Here is a 14,956-nt window from a genome sequence, read left to right as displayed (position 1 = left end):
AAAAAGGGTAATAAATTACTTCAAAAATTCTATGGTCCTATGGTCTGATATTCTGGAGACTTCTGGGTTTGGAAATTTATTTTTGAGATATCCATGGAGAAAGTTAGAAACGTATACACATACAAGTCTGGCATTTGGAGGAGAGTTATGGGTCACAAATATAAACCTGGAAATCTTCAATATATAGATGAAATGACCTATGGAAAAGAGTATAGAGGAGAAAGACAGGAGAGTCTAAGACTAAGGTTTCCAAGGTCAGATAAGATGAAGACTGGATTTAGCAAGATGGAGACAATATATTAAGTGATCACCACATCTATTTCAAAGGAATAATGAGATTTTATTATTTATTTAGCGTCATTTCATATATATATATTTGTTGGTGTTGTTTTTGTTTTTTGGTATTGAGGACTGAACCCAGGGGTGCTTAACCACTGGGCCACATCCCCAGCCCTTTTTTGTATTTTATTTACAGACAGGGTCTCAGTGAGATGCTAAGTGCCCTGCTAAATTGCTGAGCCTGGCTTTCAATTCTCAATCCTCCTTGCCTTAGCCTCCCAAGTCTCTGGGATTATAGGCATGTGCCACGGCACCCAGCCATTATATATCTTTTTATCAAGCACAGCAAGCAAGCACTTGAGATATGTTGATAATTATAATGGGATTTTCCTTTTCCCTTCCTCTTCTACCAGCCTTCATTAATGTGCATAATTAATTAATGCATATATTATTGTGAGGTATTCAGTAGTTTGAACTATGATCTAATGGAATTTTCTCAATTCCAAGTTTAGTTAGTATTAGGTGCTAGGAAGACAAGAAAAATTAGGACTTGGTCTCTGCCATTAAATTTATGCTAGACAATTTAATGTAAATATGTGGCACATGAAGTGTTTGAGGGTTGAGTTGTGGCTCTGTGGTAGAGCACTTGCCTGGCATGTGTGAGGCCCTGGGTTTGATCCTCAGCACCATATGTTAATGAATAAATAAAATAAAAAGATCCATTGACAACTTAAAAATATTTTTTAAAAAAAGTGTTTGGGCACCACGGAAGCAAAGAATACTCATCCTGGTTGTGAGGGGCGTTGTGTTAAGACTATTTTTTTAAGAACAACATCCACTCATTTATTTTCTGAGCACTACTATGCTCCCTAGATCCTGGGAACACAAAGACAATAAGCTTAGACCTCTATATACATAGTTTATACTGTAGTAAAGTATATCCAGATATGCTAAAAGAGAAATTGTAATACAATTGAGCTATCAATCAAATAAAAAGTCCTGAGATTCAATCCTAAACCTAGAGAAGATCATATACAACAATGATTTGCCAGATGGGCTTTGAATAATGAAAAGATCTTAATCAGAGACACTTATTCCATCCAAAGGGAATAACATATGCAGAGGTCTAAAACTGGAGAAAAGCATTATGGCTTAAGCAAAATAATGACAGGAAGAAGAGGGAGAAGCAGCTAGAGAGGAAGGTTTGGTAAATTATGTAAAACTTCATAAGCCAAGACAGAATCTGGAACACGTTATAGAAAATGGGAAACCAGTTGTAGGGGACTAACATAACTGCATTTGTTTTTTTCAGATTTTCAACCTTGACAAACTAAAGTGGTTCCACCCCCCTGCCCTAACCTGTACTCACCTGGTACCTCTGCTTCAGTAAATGGCACAACTAAATCCAGAAATTGCTTATATCAGCAACTTGAAAGTCCATCATACCTTCTTAACTTCCACATACTATCCTGTCCATTGCCATCCCTTATCACTTGTCTTCTAAAACACATTCAACTCTCCCCACTCATGGTTTTTACTCCTGCTGTACTCTCAGACTGGAACAATACTATTGGGCTCCTCCTTATTCCTGAGATATTTAAGTGTCAACTCCTCAGAAGGCTTTCTCTGACCACCCAATATAATCCAGGTCCCCTGTTACTCTGTCTCATAGCACCTTGCTCTGTATGTACTTGCATAATATTGATCCTCTTCCCTAGTCTGTGATTTTCATTAAGAACAGTCTCATTTTGTTCTTTCACCATATAGTCACCACTTGTACTACATTCTACATTGCAGATATTCAAGAAATATTGGGTTCATAAAAAGAATTTTTAGAAAAACAAAATTAAAAGCGATATGGAAGATGTATAAGAAAATGTGAGGAACCAGAATCCAGGAAGTCAGATAAAAATAACCCAGAAGAAAGAAGATGAAGAACTGACCTAACAGGATAGCAGTGAGGATAAAGGAAAGTAGTACTTGAGAAACCAAGGCAGAAATGACAGGCTCCTGACAGGCATGTAGAGAGTGAAACGCTAACCTTCATCAGGATGGAATGAAGAAAAACAGATGTGGAAAGAAAAATGTCTTTCTGCCTATGGTAAGTTCCAAGAATTTGAATTAGTATGTTTAGTAGGCAGTTGAAAATTTAAGTGTGGGGGCAGATCTTGCCCTCCTTTTTCTTCCTGCCAAACCAAGTCAGGATAATAATAATAATAACTGAATAATACTGTTAATATTGTGTACATGTGCAGATATATAACAATGAATCCCATAATTATAATTATAATGTACCAATAAAAATATGGAAAAGAGCAATAAAAACAACTTCTAATTTTTGACTACCTACTTTATGTTTGATATTTAACTGAGGGCTGAATAGAGAATCTCTATTCATTTTGACAATGTTACTAGAAACATACTCAGAGCCTTGAGAGATTAAGTAAACTGAGTCAACTACCAAAGCAACAGAGTTGCTAATCAGTGGGGGAGGGTTCTACATCCATTTTCCTTCTAATCAGAGCTCCTTTCCAGCATACTACCTTACTTTTAGCCTGAGTGACCACCTATATCAAGTTTTTCAGGAGGTGCTGGGGTTATAGCTCAGTGGTAGAGCACTTGCCTAGCATGTGAGGCACTGGGTTGGATTCTCAACACCACATATAAGTAAATAAAGAGCCACTGACAACTAAAAAATTTTTTCAAAAAGTTTTTCAGGAAAGGGAAAAATATCAAATTTAAAGGAGTTGTCAGAATGAGAAAACAGGGAACAAGTACAAGAAGAAGAGAATTCAAAAAGAACAAATTTAGTGGCGATGTGAAAGAGTTGGAGAGAAAGAAGTAGCATTAAGAGTGCAAAGAGCCTCTAACCCAGAAGGAACCTTGGAAATTATCTAGTAATAAGTAAAACTTTAGTTTTTATGTTTTGTGGTATAGTAGCACAAGTAAAAGCTTATTAGAAATGAAGAATCTCAAAATCCATTGAGACCAAAAGTGTCAGAATATGCCTTTTAATATGATCCCTAGGCAATCAATAGAATACATTAGCGCTTGAGATGCACTGGTGATACCATTACTTAGATAAGGACATTAACCAGGTTAAAAAACAGTTTGCAGAGCTAGAACTCAGATCTCTGGGTCTGGCATTCATTCTGCTTCACAGTGCACACACCACACAAACATATCACTTTGAACCTGAGGTATGTGCCACAGAACAGTCAGAACTTGAATTTAAATCAAATTATCACTAAACATTTTGATTTGTTTTCATCCCGTGTGGAATTTAAAATGCCCCTGTAAATTTTCTTCAATATTTTAACATTACTACATAAAACATAAACATGCTATCCCTGACTACAAAGAATTCTTAAATTCATATAGTTAAGTTTTGACCTTAAACCCTCACTGTAAAGAGGCCGTATACTCAGAAAGGAAGAGACTTCTTTTAGCCAAATCATTTAAAGTCATGGAATCTTGGAGTTGGAAGAGACCTAGGATGACTGAGATGACAAAAGGATTTCATCTAGAATACCAAATATATAGTTTCTGAGAGCACTGTATCAAAAAGAAGTCTGAAGATGGTTTGGAATCAGTCTTTAGTTATGTCAGCCATGGGCTGGTTCCAAAGAGGACGTTAAGTGCTACAAATTAGCTGACCTTGTAAAGATAAAGAATTCGACCCAGAGAGGCAAAATGAAATATATGATCTCGCATACTGAATAAATGGACCAGTACTCTAGGTGCCCTAACTTCAGGTGTAGTGATTTTTAACCTATACCTACTGCTTTTTCTGATACATTTATTCAATTTTAAAAATTCCTTTTCAATTAACATATAATAAAAGTCAAACCAATTAAAATTTAACTAGGAATAAATACCTTATATGGTTTATTAGGTATTAAAGGATTTGCAATCCTGTAATAAAGCACACATGTAAATACACTCAAATATTTAAATGAAGTCAACAACATTTCAGTTCTATCTCTGTGATCAGTGAATGATCTCTGACTAACATTGCTTCCTAACAATTTTACTTCATGGTGAATTTTTCCATATGACAACTCTTTTTTATACAGTTTAGCCATGATGACTCAGGACACCTAGATGCTATGAAGGAGCTTTCAATTCAAGGGGTAGGAGGAAAATGAGGGGGCCTACTGAATCATTAACAGCCTACTCGGTTATGAAACCTTGCAAATTCTTTTTGGAAACCATTTTAAAGGTAGGTTTAGGAGGTAATTCTGGCAAGTGCCTTAAAGACTAGTCTTTAACAGATGAACTATGTGAATAAATCAACACACTATTTCTAAAAGAGACACAAGATGCTTTTAGCAAAATGGAATTTTATTGAATAAATTTCAGCATTGAATTAAAAAGAAAAATGTCTGGTATCAACAAAGTTATAGATCTGCTCTATGTTCAACAGTTTAAGAACTCACCTCGAAATTCATCATAGCTCCTTTGGTGACCTAACAAGACTAGTTCAGAGACTGAATCATTTAATTTAAATGAAGATTACAGTAAAGCATTAAGTATACTTAAAACAGTTTCTGATATGTGAAGTCTGCACATAGGGTTGCAGTTTCTAATTAGAAGCAGTCACTACTTTACAAAAGATACATATTTTAACACACTTTCTTATGAATGATAACTGGTTTTATAATTTGGATGTTTTAGACTTCTGATGGTAAATTTAAAGAATGGTAGTGAGAAACAAGTAGAAGAAAAATCTATCATGTTAACCAAAGTCTAAAATGACAGAAAATCAACTTTTAATGCTTCCAGTACATGCATACTATTAAATCTGACTTAAACCCAGAGGAACATTAAGTTCAGAGGATAGTATATACCAAGAACCAGGAAAACAACATGAAGATTTTGAAGAACAAATTGCTTTCACTCACTGTTAAAAAAAATTGAACTCAACTGTACCTTCTAAAGATTAAGCTAATCTTAAATGTTGAGCACTACAACATGCAACTAGGAAAATCAGAGTCAATCATTTCATAATTCACTTTTTTTTTTCTTTTCAGTAGAGGGGACTGAACTGAAAGGTACTCTACCACTGAGCTACGTCTCCAGTCCTTTTCATTATCTTGAGATAGGGTATCCCTAAAGTTGTCCAGGCTTGCCCCAAATGTGTGATCCTCCTGACTCAACCTCCCAAGTTGAAAATAGTTTTTCAAATCCCACTAGGCTGTTAATTCTATCAAACTTTGCTAGTTTAGCTATATAGATTTCAGATGGATGAAGTTATTAGTTACTAGGCTTTCAAATCAGTAAGTCTATTACCGCTTCCTACATTACTGAGTTAAAAAAAATATTGCGTCCTGCAGGTCAAATAGTTATCAAGCTACGTCTAGCTGATAGAATACACTGTCTCTACCAGAATACACATCAAAAAAAGGTAAGGAAAGTTAAGACAGAAGATAGAGGTAAGGCACAAATACGAAAAGTGTTATACTTGCTATCTGCAAGTTACTTCTTTAGGCTCTTAATTCATTTTAGGTCCCCTTTATGAGATACTGTGGAAGAACAATGGGCAAAAATAAAGATGGTGAAGGATCATAAAGAGGGATAATGGCAGAGTAATGAAAAGATGAAAATGAGAAAGGCAGGGACATGGAATTATGAGTATCTTGCAATGCATGAGCTCAAAGTAACACCTAAAACCCGCTGTTGCAAAAACCTAAACTTAATAGGTTTAATTTTCAAATAATTCTTAATTCTTAATGTTTAAATTAACAAATGGTATTCTTTTAGCAAAGCAACTTCTTTAAATAGAAGTTTTATTATTTTCATTCGCTATCTAATTTATAAATTTGAGTCAGCTCATTAGGTCATAGATGCGTAAGTAGATCCAAGTTACAAGAATTATTTCTGGCAATGTTTACCATTTTGTGACAACCAATTTTTTTCTTTCCTTCCTTCTCTTGTTCCCTACCCCCTCTTTTTTCTTCCATTTTAAGTTATTTATTTATTCTACATAAGTGGAAATGAAAAGCAGATTCATCATTCTACTACCAAATCAACAGACTGAAAGCTATTTCTAAAATAAGTCATACTTCAGTATGGTTATCACAGAAATTCAAAGTCCTTTATGAAAAACTGCCATTTTTATTTTACAGATGAATCAAAGATAGCTTTTTAAAGACTTTCAAGAGTTAATGGAAAGCCCAGGAATTAAACACCTGCTGTGTGTTCCACACTAACAGGCTAGTGTTTCAAACTCATTAAATAGTCCAGTCCAACAGATCAATCCTGATAGTATGTGTAGTGTATGAAGAATGGGTCTGGTTATCTATTTACACATACACATGCATATGCATATACACATATATATGTATATACACGTACACCAAAGGGATGAAATTAAGTGAAATGACTTGAATCCTAACAGTTTACTGAAAAATGTTTAAAATAGGAAGCTTTGATAAAGTATTCCTTTTACAGTTATGTACATATGGTCTTAATGATCACTAAATAATTTAGTATATAATAAAAATTCACAAATTCTACTTGCCATTAAATTCTAAACACTATTGATTAAAGATATAAATGGCAAAAGTTGTGTTCCCCCACTGTTACACATAATTAAAAAGGATGGATTTCTTTATCCATTATTACCAGTAAAAATCATTCAATAAGTTTAGTTTCTCAGGTTGGAAAAATTAATCCTATAAAGAATGAACTAGTATAATATAAAAATAACCCTATAAAGAATGAATTATTGTATATAATTCAAAACTAGGGATATATTTTCTCATGAATAGAAAATTTTCTAAAAATCCAAATTTATCAAGGGTTTTCTTTGATATTTAAAAACATCTGGATGACAACCAATTTTTCTATTTTTTAAAAAATATCTTTTAGTTGTAGATGGAAACAATATTTTTATTTATTTGTGTTTATGTGGTGCTAAGGATCGAACCCAGTGCCTCACGTGCTAGAAAAGCAGCAAGCGCTCTACCACTGAGTTACAACTCCAGACCTTTCTAAAGTTTTAATAATAAAGATTTAAAACTTGAAACAATTACTGATTTGAGAAATGAAGTATGAATAGGAGACTTGAGAGCCAGACTCATCTCAGCAATGTCCATTAGTCTTTGGATTTCCCAACTGTACACCATACCAATAAGTTATACAATTTTACTACATTTTTAAATGTCACCTCTTTAGTCTTGAATACATGATATAAATAAAACATCTGCAATGACTGTTTTGAGTATTTAAGAAATGCACATGGGCCAGGAGTGGTGATACATGCCTATAATCCCAGTGACTCCGCAGGCTGAGGCAGTAGGATCACCAAGTTCGAGGTCGGCCTCAGCAACTTAGCAAGGCCCTAAACACCTTAGCAAGACCCTATCTTAAAATAAATAAATAAATAAAGGGTTAGGGATGTGGTTCAGTGGTTGAACACCCCTGGGTTCAATTCCCAATACTGAGCCCCCTCAAAAAACAAAAGCACATGAACTTCTGTGCATTTGTGTGTTTTAAGTATTAGAGCTTAAATACCCAAATGAATATAGTGCCTTTATACTAGTCACTCACAGAGGTTATATCCTTATTCCAAATGATGCTACAATTGTCCAAAACATGATTAAAACTCCTGTTTAGTCTATGGGTGGGTCTGATTTTTAGAAGCAGTAATTGCCTTCTCACAATTTTTAGAAATAGCCTCAAGTTATTTCCTATTTTCTTTCTGTTGAAATCAATTCTGAGTCATATCTGATAAATAAGATGAAGTATCATGTGGCTCATAACCCCTTTTTCCTTAAAAACAAGGAGTAAATACAAAGTAACAATCTATTTTCATGTGTGGTTTAGAAGGCAAGCAAAAAAAAAAAAAAAGTCAAAAATATTTTGAGGAATGTTAGTATTACTAAAGAAGTATATGACTTCCATGGTGACCACTCTAAAATAGAAGACTTATTTTAGGTTTCTACATTAAAACAAAGATAGACTAGTCCTATTCAATCTATTCTTTATTATTGTCTCTTTACCGTTCTGACTTTGTTTCCCGATATTCTCTCTCAATCTGATCCATTCTAATCTTGCAGTTTCTTGTAGTCTAGATACACTCCCCTCCCAGGACCATTGTACTTGTTCATTCTATCTGGAATGTCTTGCACCAAGTTTACCTACAAGGCTTGTTCTCACCTCCTGCACTTTACTCAAATATATATCATCTTCTCAATGAGGTCTTTTCTGACTACCCTTAAAACTACATCCCCTCTCCCTACCCTTTAATGGTGTCCCACATAGTCCTTCTTCTTCCCTGCTTTATTTGTGTGTCATGTGTGCATAAAACTTGATAGAAATTTTCCAACACACAGAAGTAGAAAGAATATGTATCTATATGGCATCTACCATCAACAAAATATAAAGTTGATCTTGTTTCAACCATATTCTCACTTCTAAATTACTTTAAAGCAAAAAAAAAAAAAATCAAGATATATTTTAATTCATAAATTAAATATTTCTACAAGGCAAGGACTTAAAAAAATCACTATTCATGCCTTGGAAGTCAGTAATTCTGCCAGGCATGGTGGCGTACACCTATAATCCCAGTGGCTCCGCAGGCTGAGGCAGGGGGATCATGAGTTTAAAGTCAGTCTCAGCAACTTATCCAAGCACTGAGTGACTTAGCAAGACCCTGTCTCTAATACTATAAAAAACGGGCTGGGGATGTGGCTCCATGATTGAGCACCCTGGGTTCAACCCCAGTACCAAAAAAAAAAAAAAAAAAAAAAAAAAGTCAATAATTCCTTTAAATTACATATCCAGTGTTAAAGTTTCCCCAATTTTTCATAAATATCTTTTTAAAGTTAGTATGCACAGAGCAAGATCTAACTCAGTTCCATATACTGCATTTGGTGGATATGCCTCTTAAATCTCTTTGAAGTCTTGTAGTTTCCTCCCCCTCTCTTGTTTCTCGCTATTATTTTTTGAAGAAACCAGGTCACTTTACTTGAAACATGAAATACTTTACTGATTTATTTTATTGTCTGGGTCTTGTTATTAGAATGTAAACACCAGGAAGGACAGATTTTAGTCTGTGTGATATCAGTACCTAGGCCAGTCCCTGAAATGTAAGAGTAAAAAATCAAATAAAGAATTAATATTTGGCATTCATTCCAGAAGTCTATTGCCCATCCAACAGCAGAAACTGGTAAGCACAGCACTCTTTCCTGCTGTATCTGAACTAGGAAGCCCAGTTTTCTAAACACAGCATCTAGGCAGTGACCATCAGGCAAATGGATTTGGTACCCAAGGTGGTATCTATTTGCTATCCCTGCTTTATTTAGACACCTTCAAAAGTGTACTTCTACCCAAAACAGATTTGAATGCACCTTCTATGTGGAAAATTTAGCTGAAATTTAGCACGATAAATTACTGAATATATTTCTTGTTAAGTATGTTTAAACATTTCATAGTTTATTTTAGACAGTTTAGGGAAAAAAGTAAACCGCAGCCAAAAAATAAGAGAAAAAGAAACTGCAAAAGATGATGGAAAACTGGGGATACTACATAGTTTTAGAATTAGCAACATCCCAAGAGATTCATTACAAAATAAAAATCAGCTACAAATGCTTTTGAGAAGTAAATTACATGTGTGTTGAATTAATTTTTTAAAACTACATGAATGGTCAAGATTAACTGGGGGAAGCTGACAGATGTGAGGATTTTCCCATTTATACGCATCAGCAACACATTCTATTTTTCTCTAAATGTATTTTGAGGTGCAGAAGTAGTACTATGGGGTGAAACTACAGTACTATATAGAATCTCTTTTCTCTGTGGAGTTTACTGCAGGCAAGAAAAGAATAAAAAACACCTTGTACAACATTCTGAAAAAAATAAATCTCAGAATCATTTACAATTAATTTCTCTTAAATCATCTGATGGAACCCTTTCTCAAAGAGTTTATTCTGAAGGTAGGTTCAAGTTAGGTTTCAATTACCTATTTCTAGTGAAAAAGAAAAGAAAAACAGATATTCCCCAACATTCATCCAATATATCTTGTGCACTTACAAATTCATTTGGCAGCAACAAAAATCATTTAGGATTTCTAAGTGTAATATGTTGGGCAATTATTTCAAACCTCTGAAGGAAAAATATGGAGAAGTGATCAATTCAAGATAACATGGGAAAAAAAAAAAACAAAAAAACTAGGGGCAAAACCTGAATCTTCCTCAGATCTTTCAGTGACCAATATATATACACAATGGAATATTATTCAGCCATAAGAATAAAATTATGGCATTTGCAGATAAATCGATGGAGCTGGAGAATATCATGCTAAGTGAGATAAGCCAATCTCAAAAAAACCAAAGGCCAAATGTTTTCTCTGATAAGTGGGTGCTGATACATAATGGGGGTGGGGTGGAGGGGTAAGGAAGAATGGAGGAACTTTGGATTGTGTAGAGGGAAATGAGGGGGGGGCAGGGGAAGGAAAGATGGTGGTATGAGACAAACATCATTATCCTATGTACATGTATGATTACATGAATATTGTGACTCTATATTTGTAAAACCAGAGAAATGAAAAGTTGCACTCCATATGTGTACAATGAATCAAAATGCATTCTGCTGTCATGTATAACTAAATAAACAATAAAAAATAAATAAATTAATTAAAAAAACCTCTAACAACACAAATCCCTTGAAAGAATGACTTCTGTATATTTCTGGCTAATATATTTAGAGGGAATCTGGGAAAGATGCTATCAATTTACAAACAGAGCAAAGTGAAATGCACTGTTTATAGACTTCTTAAGTAAGAATTTTGTCTCTTATTTATACATGCAGTTGAGAATCTTTACTATTGTACCCTTTAAATTTTTCTTTATCATTTTCCCTTTCCTTCATTCTCTTCTTTCAATTGTGTGTTTTGTTTTTTTTGTTTGTTTGTTTTTGTTGTTGTGCTGGGGATTGAACCCAGGGCCTCGAATATGCTAGGCAAGTGCTTTAACAGAGATATAGCCCTGGCCCCTTCACTGGCTCTTTAAATCTGCTTTATTTTCCTCGGCTGAAAGACAAAATTGGAATAACACGATTTTTCCAAAGAAACTCCTAAAACCACCTCAGTGCGATCACATATTGGTCATTACAAAATTTTAATATACACAGTTAAAATATATACAATAAAATAACTCCTATAAGTCTTTCTGACATAATTACTAGGATAGATCTACACTAATATTCCAAGATAAAATTTATGTATATATGTAGGAAAGACAGTTTTCAATTCTAACTCTTGCCTTAAAATCATTATCTGCTAATAAAAGTTTCTGTTTAAAAACATTAGTTGTTCACAAAACAGCAGAATTACTACAGTCCTTATCCCTAAAGCTACTGTACAACCACGATAAAGTATATTTTGAAATGAGATCTTTTAAAATACAACTGACATCTAACAACCTGAAAGGAAGCTGAAACTAAGTCAAATGGAAACATCCTTAATCTTCCCCTCAAAACTTGCCCAAGTGGCACTCAGCAGTATTAAATTCAGTTTCCAACCAGGTACTTTTCAGTCATTTAAGGGATCCCCAAAAAATAACACCTGCAAAACCAGACTTCACCAGTCAACCCTGATTCTGCCTTTTGAATTCTAGGGACTGAGTGAAAACACTGTGCTAGAAGCTTTCTTAGAGTACAAATGCCACTGTTAAATCTGGTTGGTAAATACCATAGAAAATATTTAACATAACCCAACACTTAAGGTTATTTAAATGCCAGTTTCTTAAGGAGTGCAGATAACCCCAAAATCTGCCACTAAGGCAGATTTCCAGCTCACTTTTTTCAAGTGAATAAATAGCACATTACTACCACGCTAATAAAAATATAGGTGATAGTTTCTTCTTTAAGAGCTTTAAATTTATTAGATGAGGTATTATAACCATTTTACTACATACAACTTTTTGCATTTAATTGTTCTAATTTCCAATGGTTTTAAACTCAATATCTCTTAACAAACTACAGAAAGGGGGAAAAGTTAGAGACTTGGGGGGAAAATAACAAATGTCTTACTTTTATTTTCTGATGTGACCACCAGAATGTAAAATCTAGGGGGGGCACCTAAATCATACATAAACAAATTCAAGCGTATTTAGGATAAGTGAACATATTCACTGTTACAAGAGTTCTGATCACTGTTCATCTCAGGAGGAGTTGTAACAATGCTTGATTTAAAATTTTTGGTACCTTCCAGTTTGGTATCAAATAAATATAACTACTGAAATAAATAAAATTGCCCTCAGAGTCAAGTATTTTACTCCAGAAGTTATTAATAAAAAACAAAGAATTTATATGCTATATTTATATAATCAGGACAATGTTTTGATTAAACCCAAGGCTCTTTATACTGAGCTATATCCCCATCTTTTTTCAATTTTTAAATTTTGAGATAGGGTCTCCCTGGGTTGCTAAGGCTGGCCCTGAACTTGGATCTCCGATGTAAATCTGCTTACTTTGAGAAAACAGTTTCCTTGTTAGGTATAAAGAAACTGTATCAAAAACTGAAAGAGAAAAATTGCACAAAGGAAACCTTCTCTACAATTAAAAAAATTTAAATTCGCACTAGTATAGAAATGGATAAACTCATTTCTCCTAAGAGTAATACATATTCAATGTCAAAAAAGCCAATGCCATATCTGAAACAAGAGATCACCTGCTATGAAAACATTTTTGCAAAGTAAGAAAGCCTCTGAACCAAAACAAACTGATAACTATTTTATGTACTTAATAGCTTTAGTTCTTAGTACAACCAGCATCTTATGGATAAGGTGCTCCACAGTATTTATGAATACACTATTTGATGATTAAACGATGGGACGATTGTTGGTGATCAAATGAAGACATATTCCCTTGTGTGTAGTATCTAAATTCTTGGGTGAACATTAAAAAAAAAAGAGAAAATAACAACAAAAAACAAAACCCTATCATTCCTCTAGTCTCAGAAGAGACTTGCACCTATAAAAAGAAAAGTAGATGGTGAGTTTATGATTTACAGTATTTTCCCCACTCGGAACATTTTTCAGGAAGTCCTTTGAGGTTTTAAGATTCAAACACTATGCACTAGGAATTATTGTTTCAACTACCTAACAATTACCCAGACTTCTTTCAGACTTCAGTTAACCTGTACGTAAAATGAGCATCTTAAACTTTTCCACCGGGCATTGGAGAACGAGTTATTACTCATAAACGCTTTCAGATCCTCAGACACCAGGCGCGGTAGATCAAGCATATCCATCAATTAGAGAGCTTTCGGACCTCAGTTTACCGACGGACGGAAACGGGTGTATTAACTTGCTTGGCAAAGGCCCCGGAGGTGAAATTAATTAGTGTTTTTAAAATGCTCTGAGATCCAAAGATGAAAGGAAATGTGAGAGACACGCAGAGAAGATGACAATCATCATAACAATAAAAAGAATGACTAACTTGGAAGTCTGTGTTATGTAAGGGAAGAGAAAGAAGTTATCAGATCCGTGCAAACAAAGCAAAAGCCCACCGCCCCCTTTGTTTCTCTTTCATTTCCCTCTGCCTCTCGCCGCCCGCAGGGCTCCCCTCCCGCAGCAGGAGAGCGCTGCCCGCTCGGCGCGGGGCCGGGAGTCGGACGCCTTGCGCCCGCTCCCCGCGGTGGGGGAGGGCGCGCCGGGCCGCCTCCTGACAAAGGCGCTTCCTCCTGCGAGGGCGCGGGATGCAGGCGCCGCAAACTCCGCTCCCCACCGCCTCCGGGCGCGGCGCGGGGGCGCGCAGGCGGGCGGGGAGAACCGGCCGGCCCGCCGCGGGGAGAGCCGCCGAGGAAGTTGCTCGCCGGTCTTCCCCGCACCCTTCGCCAGCCCTGACGCGACCCCTCCCGCGCCGTGCCGCGGCCGCACTCACCGGACAACTGCTGGTAGTCGGAATGCCAGCGCGGCCCCCGAGACCCAGAGCGTGGGGGCGAAGAGTGCGTGCGCGGGGGGCGCGAGCAGACAGCCCGGCGTTCCGCCGCCGCCTGCCTCGCCAGCCGGCCGAACCCCACGAGGCGAAGTTGACCGCGGAGCCGAGAGCTGAGGAGTCGCGGACCGAACTAGAGGCGCGGGCCCGCTTTGTGGTGCGCTCCCGGAGGGTTAGAGACAAATCCGTTCGCGTCGCACGGCTGCTTCTGTTGCTGTTGTTGCTGTTGCTGCTGCTGCTGCTGCTGCTGCTGCTGCTGCTGCTGCTGCTGCTGGCGGCGGCTGCGGCGCCCCCCGACGGTTCCTCCGCCTCACACTGCCTCTGGGTCACTGACACACACTGGAAGGGAGGGGCGGGGTCTAGCAGGAAGGCTGGACCTAAGGGAGGGGACAGGGGCGGGTAGGGCCACAGCGGGAGGCGGGGCCGCGAGGGCTCCTGGGAATTGTAGTTTTCTGACATCGTTGTGGAGGATCCCACCGCCCTCGTTCTGCAATGCGCATGCTCGAAGATGTTCGCGTCCCCCCTACACCGTTACCATGGTCACCGACTTACTAAGCTAGCGTGTGCAAAGGGTTGTTGACTAAACAAGGCCAGTCTTGTGTCCTGGTGTTGTTGGGTATTTGTCCCACAGCCGGTCCTACCTACTTCACTCCATTCCCAACAGCTAACCTCACTACATACAAGTGCCCCATGCAATCTAACTTTTCATATTTCAGGCTTTTCTGCATCTTTT

At 36.8% G+C, this 14,956-nt stretch overlaps 1 protein-coding gene across 1 annotated transcript in view; it reads right to left on the bottom strand.

Moving 5' to 3' along the window:
- PELI1 (pellino E3 ubiquitin protein ligase 1) overlaps positions 1-14,508 on the bottom strand; it is a 57,485-nt gene extending 42,977 nt beyond the window's left edge. Inside the window, exon 1 of the mRNA XM_079111226.1 lies at positions 14,170-14,508. The gene's annotated coding sequence lies outside the window, so the exon portion shown is untranslated. The remainder of the gene's footprint in view (positions 1-14,169) is intronic.
- Between the last annotated feature and the right edge of the window lie 448 nt (positions 14,509-14,956).

Source organism: Sciurus vulgaris (assembly GCF_902686455.1).
Source record: "Sciurus vulgaris genome assembly, chromosome: 14".
Taxonomy (NCBI): domain Eukaryota; kingdom Metazoa; phylum Chordata; class Mammalia; order Rodentia; family Sciuridae; genus Sciurus; species Sciurus vulgaris.
This window is presented reverse-complemented; position numbering and strand designations above follow the sequence as displayed.